We start from the raw sequence: 17,832 nt of genomic DNA, 5'->3' as shown, positions 1-17,832 counted from the left end.
AGAGACAAAAGACGTGCAAAGATGGAAGAGCGAACGTGCCTGAACTGATACACTCTTACCTAACGTTATTTACCTAAAACATTTAATTTTCAGATATCAATCATATTTTTCAGTCTGCTCTGCTTTTTCTTTTATTTTCTTTATAGAGTCGCTGGAGGACTAGGCGAAATGTAGGATGGCCGATTTATGGTGCCAGTTCCTGTCCTGTAGACAAAGCTGGAAGCTGATCCGTAAGCTAGAAGTCCCGGCAGTCAATGTAAGCCGTAAGCTGATCCCTGTGCACGACGAGAAGCAGTGGGGATTTCCCGGAGAGAGAGCGCGGGGGACAACGAACCGAAAAAGACGTGACGGATATGCACTCCAAAGAGGAGTTATGATTATACAAGACTTTCAAAGACGAACTCTAACTTATTATTATTTTTGTTATTCGTGTGATTGTTAATCGTCCGTCCTTATATAAATTTAATCTTCAATATATATGTTTTTGTTTAAAAACAGTGCCTTTTTATTCTAAGACGACCACTCACGCCGTCCCCACAATATATATATATATATATATATATATATATATATATATATATATATATATATATATATATATATATATATATATATATATATATATATATATATATATATATATATATATATATATATATATATATATATATATATATATATATATATATATATATATATATATATATATATATATATATATATATATATATATATATATATATATACTAAGATAATTGAAAAGGAAAATTTTAATGATTTTTTAATATTTTTACAGTGTTTCATGTTTATTGTGAACTAATAATTACTAATAATTATTAGTAATTACTAATAACTTAATTCTGTTTTGTGACATTTTGGAGGATTTTGACCTGTATTTCGAGACTTTGGTAGTCTTGTTCAAGATGGCGACGGAGGAGGCTGCCACGTTGTGAATCCTGATTAATTCTTATTTCCACAAGCAACATCGTGATTCCTTGTGTACAACTAATAAACCGCGCTGTGGATTGTGCATTATTTCGAGAATAAACTGGTGACTGAATAACACTTGTTTACGCCAACAACCAAACTATAACTGCAAATAATTTCTTCGAATCTTCGTCGAATACGAACGTTCGCCGACTGCACGGGAAGACTGGTCCTTTGGACTAGAGAGTGTTCAGACGGAGTCAAACTTAAGTTTTATGATGAATGGTATATATTATATCAATCTTTATTTACATTCTTGACTTAGTCTGATTTTTAGCTTATGATTATTTGATCCATTTAACTTATACTTTTGTTTGTGTTTGCATTTAACTTTTTACTAAGTTATTGATTGATTTCTAGTACTCATTTTAAATTTTCATCTATCGTCTTTGATTTTTAATTATTTTATTGCCCTATTTTGGCACTTATTGAATTTTAAATTGCTCACCTTTAGTTTTTAAATATCCCTTCATCCTATTTACTTATCTAATTACTAGTTGTTGGTTTGGTACCGACGTGTAACCGATCTTTTAATTATTTTATTGCCCTTTTTTGGCACTTATTGCATTTTATTTGCTTACCTTTATATTTTAATTTTAACTTTACTTTTTAAATGTTCCTTCATGCTATTTATTTATCTAATTACTGGATGTTAGTTTAGTTCCGACTTGTCATTTTGAATTTTAGCAATAATTTTGTGTCTTTTAGAACACTTTTGCCGTTTTTATTATATTACTTTCAAATATCTACTTAGTTTTAGATTTGTTTCTACTATTCATTTTAATCTTCATCCACTGTTTCCGATCTTTTAACTATTTTATAAGCCCTATTTGGCACTTCTTGATTTTAAACTTGAATGCTTTTAACTTTTACTATGCTCTAATTCAGTTTCGACCTAAGTTTGTCCCAATACTTAGTTCTTTTATACTTTTTTAATTTTATCAAATTACTGGGTATTTGTTTTATAGATATTATTAATTTAACTAGACCATCTCTGAAATGGCTTCAGTGCCAAACTATGATCTGGATCACCCACCGATCATTCCCCTGAGAGAGACCTAGTGCATGGATAATAACGACCCCAATGGCTGCGAGGGATTTATGATTACCCACTTTCTTAAAACGGCCGTAACCCTCAAGAACAAAATGAATGCAATCATCCAAAAATTTACTGGTAGAATTTCGAAGGCTAATAAAGACGAGATAAATAACACAATAAATGAATTGATGATCTTGGTAAGCAAACAAGATTCGACTATTGCCGTCTGAACACCAGCTTGATAACGTTAAGGAACAGGTGGAGAGAACAGAAGATGCCGTCGACGATACAATTGACAATAGAAATAAAACATACGCAGACGTTTTGAGAGCAGGGATAGTTTCTGCTACCCAGCAAAACAACAAACTAATCAGGCACATATTACCATAATTCGACCTAAAACTTCAGGCATTACTTCAGACAAAACCAGATCAGATATAGTAAACAAACTGGATCCAAGTAAGCTAAAGATCGGAATGAGGAGGATGATAAATATCAGAAATGGTGGAATATTGATAGTGACCAACACTGAGAATCAACAGGGCAAACTACAACAAGAACTGGCGATCACATTAACTGAAGATTATAACAACACAAGGCCTAAACTAATCAACTCATCAATTATCATCTACGGGGTCAACAGAGAGATAAACAAAGAAGCCCTAACAAACATGATAGCAGGACAAAATGATGGTATAGTCGAAAATGATTTTCAAGTCAAATTCACACTCAAATCTGGTACCAGCAAACAGAATTGGATAATTGAAGTTGAACCCACAGCCTACATCATTCTAAAGCAGCAAATATACAGCTGAATTATGATATCGAACATTTAAACCTAGATATAATTGGCATAAATGAACCTTATTTCAATAACCAAACAATCATTACGGATTTCTCTGCCGACCAGAAGATTTATGCACATGAAAATAAACCAAAGACAGCAATATTGGTGGGAGGAAAACAAATGGAAGATTTTCAAATTGTATGCGAGCAAACCCTCGTGGCCATTGGATATTTCCATGAACGGGCGAATCACGTTTTCATCTCAATTTACATCCCCCCAGGGGAAGATCTTGCACCAAATCTGGTAAAACTTAAGTCCTTGGTCACCCGCCACAAACAGAATAAATTAATCATGTTTGGCGATTTTAACGCTAAGTCACCACTTTGGAGGGGTAACATTAATCACAGATCTGAACCAATCATCCAACTAATTAATATGTATAACCAGCTTTCTTTTTTTTACATTTTAATATATTATAACTTTAGTATTCCATGAATTTTTAATGAGTTTATAACATTCTCTGAGTTAGGAATAATTTATAAAGTATGTAATTGTCTGAAATAATCTTGTCATTAGTAATTCCAGTCACGGTAGAACAGTAATCATACGATACTTCAGTTATCTAACACTTCTTTTGACTTGCACTTTAAAATATTCTGATCACTGTTACATTAGTTTGTACTAACAGCTTTATCATTATTACAGTTGATGTTACCAGATTATTCTTCTGACAATGAGTAAAACATGTATCAAATCATTTTATTTTATATATATATATATATATATATATATATATATATATATATATATATATATATATATATATATATATATATATATATATATATATATATTAGTTGTCCTGTTAAATTTTTTTACTACTATAGGTAATCTCAATTATAAAAAATTACATATTGATTAAAATTAATTATAATTACGTAATTTATAACTTTGGTTCAATTCGGTTTGTATCTTCGATTCAAAATGTCATTTTAATTTTTATTTCATTGTTTGGTAAAATCACATTTAACTAATGTTTTTAGCTTTTTATGATTAAGCAATTAAAAATAAATAATTAAATGTTGCATGCATATTATAATGTATTTTGATTTGAAAACTTATCTATTACAATCGCGAATAAAATAGAAAAAAAAAGAGAGAGAAAATTCTTCAGATACTCTTAGAAACATTTCGGCGTGATGCAAACGTCAGCCATAAATTTTTCGTCAAAACGGTAACCTCCATCCTTGAACAAGTTTTCCGAGTCCAAACAATAGACTTGCTGGCTAATGTGAAATAGAAAGGCAGAGGAGATGGTATATGGGGCAAGGTCACGCATTCCTCCTTTCTTCCAATCCTTTGAAAGACGGCGAGGCTTCCCCACACCAATTCTACATGGAACTCCAGGGGTGCAAGAGTCAATGAGGTAATGGATCTATAAACTTTAGAAACTGGTGCCGCCATTTAGTGTTGCAAATCGAAAGTAAACGTTCATCATTTACTTTCATTACAAAACAAATAGAGACTTCTTTTGATATTTTTTAAAAATGCATGTTTCTGAAAATGTACATCGAAGAGTATTCAGCTGAAATATTATTTACATACTATCTAAAATGAAGAAATTATCCAGTACGAGTCTTCAATTGCTACGATGAAAATACGAAAATGTCGCAATAATTACCGTGACGCTAGTAGTTGGAGAAAGCGATGTCTTCTATAATATGTTTCTGGATAACATCCTATTGTCTTCGTGAAAAAAAAAGCATCAGAGGTGCTTTTGGTCAATATTTTTAGTCGAACTACGATTCTCAAACAGCCATAGTGAGTGATCATCTGTACATTCCCGGGAAGTTAAATTAATATGTTCAATACAATTCTCACCGCAATTTTCAATAGTTAAAATTGTATATAAGTTTCGATAGAGTAAAATATTCTTCTTTAGAGCAAATTACTGAAAAATGATAATTAAAAGCATAACACTGAAGAAACTAGCTATCTTTGTGTGAAAAATGTGAAGTGAAATTTTAAAAATTAATTAACCAATTTGAAAATAGGAGTTAAAACGCGTAAAAGCATGAAATATATCAGTATGTACATTAATCGAGAAAAGGAACTGAAAACCACTAAAGCGATAAAAAATTAAGAAAAATTCAAACAACTTTTTTTATGAAATTACGAATGTAATGACATAATACTTAATTGGACAAAGTTTAAGAGAGCCGTGGTGGCTCAGGCGATGGAGCATTCATCTCCCAATGAGAAGACCAGGTTCGAATCCCAACGGTGGTTTGTCGATACGAATTTTGCTACTAGCTTGCATGATCTATTTGAACTTAACTATTTGAACAACTTAAACTATTTGAAATAAATCTTAAAACAGAAACTATGTTTAAGAGCACTGAAAGATTGTCATGTGTTGTGACTTAAACAAATAATACAAACATGTATTTCGTCATCCATCCTTTATTTTTTTTAAATTTTGATACATATTACGAATGATGCATCAATGAATCAGATTCAGACTTAGATTCAGAATTAGAAACACATACAGAATATTTCACAAGAACTGTGCTTATGTCCAAGACCATAAGAATAATGGAACTTGGTATTAGCATCCTTCATTTCCTATTCTTTTAAGAACACTTGCAATTCCATGTTTGACGCCTTCCTTTCTTTTGTGAAATGCATCGTCCTGTATCATAATTTCTGCTCTGACAATAGCTAATACAGCTTTGAGTTTGAGGACAGCCGTGGGGATCTGCTTCAGCAATAAAAACTAAATGCAAAATTTCAGAAAAAAAATTATTAATTAAAACAGCATCGTGGAAATATTTTTCTTCGTACAATAAAAGTTATAATTTTTTCGAGTAAGAAGAAAGAGTTTTACTGAGGAACTAAATATTTCTTCAGTAAAAATATAAAAATTTTAATTTAACGAATTATAAAAATTCATACAACATTTCAAAATTTATAGAAAAATTAAAATGGGATGTTCTGTAAATATACCCGTAATATAAATATTTTCCAATTTAAATATATTAAAAAAAAGACAAAATCAGAACGCGAGAAGGTAGGCAAATCAAAATTTAAAGGAGGAAAAGAAAACATTTTTTATATGTAAGTCTCATCTTACGATGAACAAAATATCAAATTTTTTGTTAATTACAGAATGGAACCTTTCTCGTAATCCTCTTTAAACTACTCTCTATTTCATAAAGCAACGAAGCAGGATTTGGTGTTTCTTACATTCGCCATTCCAAGCTAAAACTTATAAAATTTTGTTAGCGTTTTTGTTTTTTCCTGGCTAAAAAATGACTAGTAAACACCTATGTATAGACACTTATCTTCTACATTTTGAATAAAGTTTCTAAATATTTCTATAAAGATCGGACTTTATGCCAAACCCTGCATTATATAAAACAGAATAATTTGGTCTATTTTATAGCGATTCCAAGATTAGTTTATAACGATTAATTTACAACGGAAAGACAAGAAAAAAGTTCTTTGAACGCTATCTTCGCTTGCATCTGTAAGCAACTAAGATAATTGCGCACCAGGTAAGAGTTAGATCCACTCTTTGAAGTGAAAGAAGCTCACCTACCAATAAGGAGAGTATATTGGTAGCTTTTATCAAATGAATTTTTAATCTAACTGAAATTGAACTTCTTGTGCCTGATTAATTAAAATTTATTTAAGCTAAAAATTTAGATTTCAATGTACTAAACATATTTTATAAAAAATTGAATTAAATATCTAGTATTTACTTTAATTGCATTACACTGAATACATTAAAAATCGTGTCCCTACAAAACAAGTAATAACAATGTTTAAAGAATATTTCATACTAACCTGAAATTCCTACCAAAACAGTTAACAACAGAAAAGCACTTGCGAATTTCATTTTTACTTTTCTTAGACTGAAAATATAGAAAACATGATCAAAATCATTGAAATTATAAAATAAGGTTTTCTATTAAAATTCTCGCTCATTTTCATAAAATTCAAACAATAGACGAAAGGAAAAAAATCAAAAATAATAAAAACATAATTGTTCTAACAAAAATAATTTTCGTAAATATTGTAACGTGAGTTTATAAAAATTATTTCTCTCTAAAGAAATGTTTTACCTGATTATTTGTGAGCAATTCTGAAAAAAAAATATTATTGACAAATTAGCTCTAAATATTTTTTTCACGATGTTTATGTCTGCAAATAAAGAAAAATCTATTCATGCGGATAGTCTTTATGCGGAATAGGGAACTACAGTGGTGTTAATTGGATGTAACTTTTTTTACAGATACGATTTAAAAATTCTGTCAATTTTTGTATATATTTTTGCTATGTTGCATATTACCACATGGAGAAAATATTCCTGTACAATAGCCCTGCTGTGTGAAGACATTTCTGGTGAAAAAAAACTTAATTATGGTAATAAAAACCAAAATATACTCTATTCAAACCATTCATTTGATATTTTTTTCGCTCTAATCACAACAGTTTACTGGATGTTTCTTAAAGTTTGAGTTATTACCCATATTTAGAAAAAATTCTAAACTGAACTTGATTTTAATCAAATAAAGGGTACTTATGCTATGCTCTAAGGTGTCATAAGATAAATTTAATAAATTTTACCACAATTTCTAACCTTGTATTGATAATTTTAAAATTTCATTGCCAAGCGTTTCGGTTAAAATTACCGAGCTTTTTGCTGTTCCTATAGTTCCATTGTAACAGTTGTTCTGATAGTAAAACAGTTTACCTTAGAAAGATATTTTAACAGTAGATCATGGGCTATAAATTAAGGATAAAAAATGTAATTTTCGATGAAACAGTGCGAAGTTTGAACAGAATTAGGCAAATATTTTCGATATAAAAATTTTGATCCAGATCGCTCAATTTTAAATCTACTCCCACTTTTAGACTACCCACCACCCTCCCTTAGAACTGAAATATGAAAGACACAGTAACTTAAAGTCATGTTCGTAACAAGGATTAACAATAATAAACAAGGTTATAACTGCTCAATAATACCATCAAGAGAAGAAGGTGAAAAGAAACCAGATTTAAAAGAAAAACAAGGACTCTTGTTAAACATTCAATAGAACGGGGGTGGATAAAATATACCTTTCGAATTAGGCGAGCTGATCAGAAGTTAGATCAGCAGATTCTGACAGGATTAAATTGCTAAATAAACAAAGTTTCCTTATGTTATTCACATGCCACAAGTCATGGAGACAATAAGTAAAGTAAGTGCTAAAAAAATTAAATAGCTTTAGGTAAAACAGAAGTAACATACGTGGAAACTCAGTGGTGTAATGCACGGTATAGGTACAGCTTAGATACCAATTATAATAGTTGTATCTTGTAGATTATATTTAGTACCTACTAAATCATAATACAAGTAGTGCATAGTATTTAAATCAAAAAAGCATCATTTGCGTCAATAATAGCATAATGATTTTTTATGCTTTCCCAAACAAACTAGTTCTATTTCTCCTTTAATTTTTCCTTTTAGAGCCCATTGTATTTTTTTTATTTTAAACTATTTCTTCCAAAATTAATTGAGCATTATTAGCGTAAATAATAGTATAACAATTTTTTGTGTTTCTCCTAAATGAATTAGTACCATTTCCTCAATAATTTTAAATATCGTAGTTTTTTCAGTTAAAGCATAGTACCAAAATTAATTCAGCACCATTGGTGTGATAAGTAGTATGGCGATTTTTTATGTCTCTTTTAAACGAATTAGTATCATCTTCGATGTCTGAACGAGGTCATTTAACCGAATCAGAAGCTTGGAGAGTTGTTGGCTGGTTAGAAGGGGCCAGACACAATCCGAAGTTGAGGAAGCCACTAGAGTTTCACAAAGTCTGATTTCCAAGATTTGGAACCGTTTTTTGGAGACTGAAAATGTTGGCTGAAGATCAGGACGAGGACGTAGACGTGTAACAACGTTCAATAAAGACCGTTATGTAACCGTTATTATTTCATTTGGAGGAAATGTGGCACTCGAAGTAATCCTACGTTCATACTCCAAAGAGTAAGATTTGGCGATAGGTGGGTGATGATCTATGCTGTCACCTCCAATAATGGTCGCACAGATCTCCTTATCATTCGAAATGGAGCTCTGAATGGTCGCCGATATAGAAATGAGATCCTGAAACCTGTTGCAGTCCCTTACGCTGCAGCAATTGGAGATGACTTCATGTAAATGGACGACAATTGCAGGCTACATCGGGCTAACTTGGTGAGTGACTTCCTTTTGGAGGAAGGAATTTCTACGAATAAATTGGCCAGTGTGTTCTCCGGGCATGAACGCAATCAAGCGTGATTGGGATATTCTAGGCAGAAGAATTGCTGGACGCCTACCACCCCTACAAACTCTTAAAGAGCTGGAAAGAGTTCTTCTGGAGGAGTGGAATAGAATACCTCAGCTTCTCGTTAATTACCTATTTAACACGATGCCTCAAATGTGTTTAATGATGCTGGATATCCCCCATACCCCATACTAAAAATTATTTTTTTAAGAAAACATCTTTTCTTTTTTCTCAAGTGGACAAAGTGTATTTTTTTTTCTTTTTGTACCCAAATGCTCAATAACACCCATTTTTCAGCCAAATAAATGCGAATTTTATCTCCTATAGACTATTAAGGCTGTCGATAATGTATCAATCATTCAAACAATTCTCCAAGTGCAATATCAACCCACAACTTCAATATTCTTAAATTGTTTTGAGCAGTGTATATTAGTAATTTTATAACATTTTAATAAAATATTTTAGGCCCTCATTTTTGCTCTTTCAACTCTTGGCTTAAATATGATTGAGGAATTATATTAGAATAAGAAATAGTTAACAGTGATCTAACTTCCACAAACCATTTAAATAAACTGTCATTTTAAATAAATCGCAAACATACTATTAGCCTCTCTATATGGTAAAAAGCAAAGACACCAAAAGGTTAAAATTACCAAACAGTTATTAAAATGATTGATAAGTCTGGAGATTATTTTATTAATTTATCGTGATATATTAGAGAATGCCATAAATACCATTTATTTGGTTATATATAGATATTTTTTTTTAGATTCGTATTTGTTACCAAATGTATTGCAATAAGAACTATATTTTTAGACTTTCTGGTGAACAGTGAATGGTAAAATTATCACGTGAATAGCTTAAATACTGTATATTTATGTTTAATTATGAAAATTGTTGTTTCATTTACTAGAGATGTCAGTTCTAATACAGGTACAATAGTACAAAAAAAAATATTTAGTACATATAAAAACTGCACCAGTACGGAGAAGCTTTAATACAGATACTGTGGAAAGAGATTTTTCAGGACCTATCCAAAGAGATAAGTAGAGAAGAAAACTGCTTGATTGTGTAAAAAATTTATAAAATATAGAAAAAAACTAATAAACAAGATAACTATTATAATTTAATTAGGCAAGCTTCAGTTGACAAGAGTATTTGAATTCCCCAAATGTTCAGAAATAGAAAAAGTAATTAATTTTAACTAAACCTGAAGGAATGATGGGTATTAGAAATAAAATTCATGCATTTTGTCATGTTATAAAAGCAAATAATGCAGGTCAAATGAATGGATGACCAGCTAACTCTGACCACGATTTCCCTCACTTAAACGAACAAAATGCATTGTAAGGAGAGTTTGAAGGGAAAGTATAACAATAGTATAACTAGATTCCTTATAAAGGCGCAGCTTTTATTTTAAAACTCTATTTTTAGCTTTATTATATATTTATTTTATGTTTAGTAATTTATATACATATAAATTGATAACAAGTTAAAACTTGAAAAATTATTTGTGAGATACAGAATTTTTATAAGTCTGGTCAGCAGTTTTATTATTCCGCTTTTAAATTGAATAACACAGTAACGGAAAAACTTTTATGTGTGTTTACCTAGTTTAAAAATGTATTAATAAGTGGAAACATAGATTAAGCATGGCACATCTGCTGGACTAAGAGATTGAGCTGTGTGAAAAATAATTTTCTTTTCAAAAAACAATTTAAATGAAAAAATTACTTTAAAATATTTTCTTAGGTCATTAATTAATAATTCATGCAAATATATATTAGAGAACTAGATATTTATTTAAATAATAGTTAAAGAATTGAATTAGAATTGGGGTTTTTAATTACCACTGTAACTAGATCAATGACCTCTAGTAAACCTTAATAGACGGAAAGGATGCGGCTGGATGCATATAAATTGCAGGCCCTCAATTATCGATTCATTGATTAACCTCTTCTGGAAATTTTATAAACAAATTAGTAACTTGATTCGTGAAATGACTCCTACAAAATGGAAAATTACTTTTAAATCTTATTTAAATCGTTAGATGACGGAACCATGAAATACAATTTTGCATTTATATTATGTGATTTAAAACTCCATTCGCTTCAAGAAAATGCAAATTGAAATAACAGCCGAAATGTTTCAAGCACTCAAAACCAAGAGCCCATTTTCCAGATTTGACTGACGTGAATGACAGAAAAAGAAGTGAACTGAAATAAAAAATATAAAGTAGTCAGAAAAAAATTTAAAAATAGAGTTGAGAAACGAAATTTTAAAAATTAAACAGTAGTCGATAGAGAAAGAAGATGAAAAACAGAACAATAAGAACCACAATGGTCCTGAGGGGAATATCAAGATAAATTGCATTTCCGTGCACTGTGCAGAATTTCCAAGAAACTAACGTTGTTAACAAGGAAATCAGCATTCCTATGAATAAAACAAAATTCCAGGATATCAAGATGAACTGAAGTGACTGGGGTGGAAATAATTTTGGCGTTGTCAGAACAAAATTTATGCCCAAGATTCCAACAATGCACAGCAATTTGAATTTTTTCAAATCCTTGATAGCGGACATATCTATCGTGTTCTCTAAATCTAAATTTTAAAACGCGTTTAATTTTTCCGATGTGACCAAAGTCGCACTTGCAATGAGTGTGGTACGTGAACCACAGCTAAATTAGACCTAAAGAATATGATAGATATATTCGTTATACAGATTTCGAAAAATTATCAATTGCTGCACATTGTTAAAATCTTGGACTTAATTTCAGATTAGACAATGCTATTCGACAAGATTATTCCCACCTCAGTCGCATCAACTCATATTGATACTCGGGAATCTTTTTTTAATATGAATGCTGATTTCCTTGCTAACGACAGCCCTTCCATATCGCATGGAAATGCATTTTACCCAGATATTCCCCTCTCAACCACTGTGTTTTTTTCTTGTTTTTTTTTTTCATTTTTTTATCTCTTGACTGCAGAGGTTTTTCTACTTTTCTTTCTCACCTTTGTTTTTTTCATTTTTTGTTGGCCTCTTAAAGTTTTATATTTAAAATCACTTTGTTTCTACCATTCACATCTGGCAAGTCTTGAAAATGGGAGTCTGTTTTTGAGCACTTGAAACATACCAACTGTTATTTTCAATATGTGTACATTTTGAAGAGAATGGAGATTTTTTATCAAGTAATATCTTACCACTTCAGTTTCCTTGGATTATTTATTTATTTTTGCATTACTGCATGAATCATATCAATTTTTTAACAAACTAAAATATTAATATCATTGAGGAGAAAGTAGCAACTTCTATCAATTTTGGACTCGGGTCATTTTGTATCTACTTACATTCATATATCAATTTGGAACATTTAATATACTTAATCAACTGCTGACAGTAGGTACGGATTCATCATTTTGGAGCAGATGCACGAAAGGAAATTACAAATTTGATACATGAAATTTAATTTTTTTCGATTTGATACATATTCGATTCATTACAGATTTTTAAAATCATTCGATATTTTATTTTACTTTAAACTTATCAAATTATAAAAAAATTCCATTACTATTTATAGAAATGTTAATTATTATTTTTATTTTTAAATGAATTCTTACTATGATTTTCAGGTTTCTACTTATTTTGATTTTTTTACAATGAATCATGAGTTTATTAAGATTTTCATGTTTTTATATGCTACAAAAAACTAAATTAGTCTCATTTAAATGACTTCATACGAAATTTATAATTATAATTGATTTCAGTTTCACTCCCATAACTTTTCACAGGAACTGTAGAACTTTTACTTTTTTGCAAGCTTATTATCAGTAAATAAATAAATTTAAAATGCTTCGTTTAGTAATACATTTAGTTTACTTTTTAGTTATTATTAATATATTAAATTGTGACTGTTATATAAGTATATTTATTATATTTTAATAGCTTCAATGAATTCAACAATAATTTTTAGGTTTCTATTTATTTTGATTTTTTTACAATGAATCATGTGTTTAGAAAGATTTTCATATGCTACAAAAAATTAAATTAGTCTCATTTAAATAAAAATAATAATTCATTTAAATAAAAATAATAATAAAATAATAAAAATAATAATAAAATAATAAAAATAATAATAATTTCATAAAAATAATAAAATTTACTTTGAATATTATGTATATCCATTTTGCAATAAGTTATGAGTGATTGCATTAATTATTTATGATCCAGAAATAAGTAAAACAAAAATTCGTAATTAATATATAATATTGATTTTCTGCGAAGACTCTTCTAGATTTACCTTATGAAGAATCTAATGACTAAAATTAACTTTTTAACTAAGTGATTTTCAGTTTAATTAATCATTTAATTAAAAATAATAAACATAAGCATGCATAATATAATAAGATATCTATATTGGTACTTAAATATCGTAATTAATTTAATGTCTAGTGGTTTTTGATGCAATCAAGGACTAACTAGATGAGATGAGTAATTTTGCTATTGTCCATATGGGCAATGGAATAATTTAACATGCATATCTTATTGTTAAACTTTACACGGACAACTTAAAATCATGTATTAACTGCGAAGAAAAAGAAGAAAAGGCCATTTAAAATACTTTATAAAATTAAAGAGACAGACAAAATGCTCAAAGTTAATCTTAGAATGAAAAATATGACTTAAGAAAAGATACAGTACTTACACAAATGCAAGACTTTCAAAATAATCATCTAATATCAGGAGTAGGAGCTGTTTTATACTAATGTCAGTGTTTGTTCAGCCTTGTTTATTAAGATTATAAAAGATTATTTTTTTCAGATTTGATAATTCATGTAATTTAATTAGACATATACCCTTTCTTATGTTAAACACTCAAAATTAAATGCGAAATAAATAAAAATACGGCTAACATAAACTAAGCCTCCAATGAATATTATATGACAAGATTTTCAATAAATTTCGTAACATCGTTATATAAGCCTTATACGAATATCATGCATGTTTTCGTTTCTTACAAAAAAAATAATCTCTTGTTGATTACAATGAAGAGATTATTTTTTTGAGATTTGACATTTCATGCAATTTTATTAGACATATACCCTTTCTTATGTTAAAGACTCAAAATAAAATACGAAATAAATAAAAATGCGAATATCATTAATGTTTGGGCGTAATTTTGGGATTATGCTCAAAGAGAAAATTTATAATGAAGTCAGATAATCTAGCCATTATTTAAAAATTTTACGTAATTATCAAGTGGGACTGAAATGTTTTCGTATTTAGTTAGAATATACCTTTTAATTTTCAAATAAACTAGTAACTTTTTTTGAGGTATTCGTACTGACATCTTTGTTTAGTTCATCCCAGACGAGTTCGTAACTGTGCTGACTACTCCGATTGGAAAAAATAAATTTAAACAAAATGGGCAATCCAGAAGACCCCTTATCATTGTTGTTTTTTTAAATGTTTATGGTTTTTATTAAAGTATACTTTCATTTAAAGCATAAGTGGTTCCCTTTCCACAATAGTACGCACAAACCTGCAATGCTACACTGTTATAATCTACATTCTAAAATTTACTATTGTCTAATGACCGGCAGCAATCTGTCCATCCAATAAACCGTAAAGTTTATGCAATAAAACATTTTTATCTTTACGGTTTTTAAACCATTTACAACTAGAATAGTTTAAAGCATTAAAAAAGAAAATTAACTGTATGAAAATAGTTATTTATTGAATATTGGCTAAATCGTACTCTTTGTGCTTAAAATGATAGCGCACAGTGTTTGTCAAATGTTTGAACACAATCTTATTTTTTTGTTCAAGAAATTTCTAAACGGCAGATCAGCTACACTGTTAGAAAATTCTGATTCGAAGCGGTTAAATAGCATTCTGTTTAATAGTTTTTTACTATTTTCAAACAAATCAATCAAATAATTATAAATATAATAATAAAATTATAATAATTATAATTCAAACTGTTAACTGCGAGAAAAAGCGTTTTTCTACTGCTATTGCCTAAAGCGGTTAAACAACCAGAATTTCATCGATTCAGCAATGCCCACCCAATAGAGCAGCTTGCTACATACTATAGCAGAGAGGGTTAATCTGTCAACTCACCGCCGCAATATATCCTCTTGATGAACCACACCCTAACTCCTATGCCTTTCAACGAAAAGTCTAACTCCAATAAGTTTCTTTTTTACGGTTTTGAAAGAATTCTGGTTAATGGTTTAAAAAATATTTTTACCATTAACTTTAAGGTTAATTTGATGGACAGGTTGCTGCCATTTATTTTCGAGTAATTTCAGAATGGAATTTCTAACAGTGTACCATTGCAGGTTTGTGGATTGTATTGAGGAAAAGAAACCACTTATTTTAGCTGAAAACAGTAAATGTAGTGCACTTGAATAAAAAATAATAAAAATTTGTCCCAAAAACAGTGGTAAGGGATGTTATGGACTGACGAATTTATTTAAACTTTTTTGTTTCAATCTGAGGAGTCACCACAGGCACCTGATCTGTTCGAACTCGTTTGGGATGAACTAAACAAGGATGTCAGTACGAATACATCAAAAAATGTTCAGTAGTTTATTTGAAAATTAAACTATAAGATACATTCAAACTAAATACGAAGAAAAAAAACATTATTTTTTTCAAAAGTTTTATTTTGTTATTTTCTCTGCTTAAACTCGACAATGCTTCGTCTGTAATAATGTTTTTTTTTCGAAGTTAAATATTAATTTTTGATGCCCAATGAACATATTTCGTTTCAATTCAATATCAAGAAAATGTCTTACAATATATATATTTAAGTTTCTTATAACGGAACATCCTGTATTCTTTTTCGATATTCTTGTATTTAACATTTTCTGCTCTAACTCTAAACTAAACTAAGCTAAATTTCTTTAATCTAAACTTTAAATAAATTATAATTTAAACTTTAAGATCAACTAAACTAAATTTTCCGGTATAGAATTTTGTTTCTGTATAATTCAAATGATAATAATATGAATAATAAATAGAGTTTAAATCTGAGGACATTTTTTAAAATTAGTAATGTATTTTCTAATTGTTATATATATACATATATATATATATATATATATATATATATATATATATATATATATATATATATATATATATATATATATATATATATATATATATATATATATATATATATATATATATATATATATATATATATATATATATATATATATATTCTATAATATATTAATAATATACTTTGAAAATAGTATTATATAATGTACTATATTCTATAATACTTTACTAAAACTAATACTATATAGTTTCAGTTAAAATTATCTCATTGATTTTGCGAATTATACAGACACAAATCAAAATAATAGTTTCATTCTAGGAAAAAGTATAAAAGTAGAGACGAATAAAATACTTTTTTCTTGGATTTCCAGAAAATCATGACAATTGAATACTTCAAGTTTATTGTCTAATTCATGTTCGAATAATTTGTGACACAATATATATATATATATATATATATATATATATATATATATATATATATATATATATATATATATATATATATATATATATATATATATATATATATATATATATATATATATATATATATATATATATATATATATATATATATTCTATAATATATTAATAACATACTTTGAAAATAGTATTATATAATGTACTATATTCTATAATACTTTACTAAAACTAATACTATATAGTTTCAGTTAAAATTATCTCATTGATTTTGCGAATTATACAGACACAAATCAAAATAATAGTTTCATTCTAGGAAAAAGTATAAAAGTAGAGACGAATAAAATACTTTTTTCTTGGATTTCCAGAAAATCATGACAATTGAATACTTCAAGTTTATTGTCTAATTCATGTTCGAATAATTTGTGACACAATATATATATATATATATATATATATATATATATATATATATATATATATATATATATATATATATATATATATATATATATATATATATATATATATATATATATATATATATATATATATATATATATATATATATATATATATATATATATATTCTATAATATATTAATAATATACTTTGAAAATAGTATTATATAATGTACTATATTCTATAATACTTTACTAAAACTAATACTATATAGTTTCAGTTAAAATTATCTCATTGATTTTGCGAATTATACAGACACAAATCAAAATAATAGTTTCATTCTAGGAAAAAGTATAAAAGTAGAGACGAATAAAATACTTTTTTCTTGGATTTCCAGAAAATCATGACAATTGAATACTTCAAGTTTATTGTCTAATTCATGTTCGAATAATTTGTGACACAATATATATATATATATATATATATATATATATATATATATATATATATATATATATATATATATATATATATATATATATATATATATATATATATATATATATATATATATATATATATATATATATATATATATATATATATATATATATATATATATATATATATATATATATATATATATATATATATTCTATAATATATTAATAATATACTTTGAAAATAGTATTATATAATGTACTATATTCTATAATACTTTACTAAAACTAATACTATATAGTTTCAGTTAAAATTATCTCATTGATTATGCGAATTATACAGACACAAATCAAAATAATA

General features: G+C 27.9%; 1 long non-coding RNA gene across 1 annotated transcript; it reads right to left on the bottom strand.

The window, feature by feature from the left end:
• Positions 1–5,260: 5,260 nt before the first annotated feature.
• Positions 5,261–13,949, bottom strand: LOC122273095 (uncharacterized). Its single transcript, XR_015432282.1, has 3 exons — positions 13,837–13,949; positions 6,663–6,730; positions 5,261–5,589 (listed from the first exon to the last, which is right to left on the bottom strand). It is a non-coding gene; the product is annotated as an uncharacterized LOC122273095 (long non-coding RNA).
• Between the last annotated feature and the right edge of the window lie 3,883 nt (positions 13,950–17,832).

This window comes from Parasteatoda tepidariorum, chromosome 3, assembly GCF_982258835.1.
Source record: "Parasteatoda tepidariorum strain Cologne lab strain chromosome 3, Ptep-v5.0, whole genome shotgun sequence".
Classification (NCBI taxonomy): domain Eukaryota; kingdom Metazoa; phylum Arthropoda; class Arachnida; order Araneae; family Theridiidae; genus Parasteatoda; species Parasteatoda tepidariorum.
The sequence above is the reverse complement of the archived record's forward strand: the minus strand, read 5'-3'. Positions and strand labels throughout refer to the sequence as shown.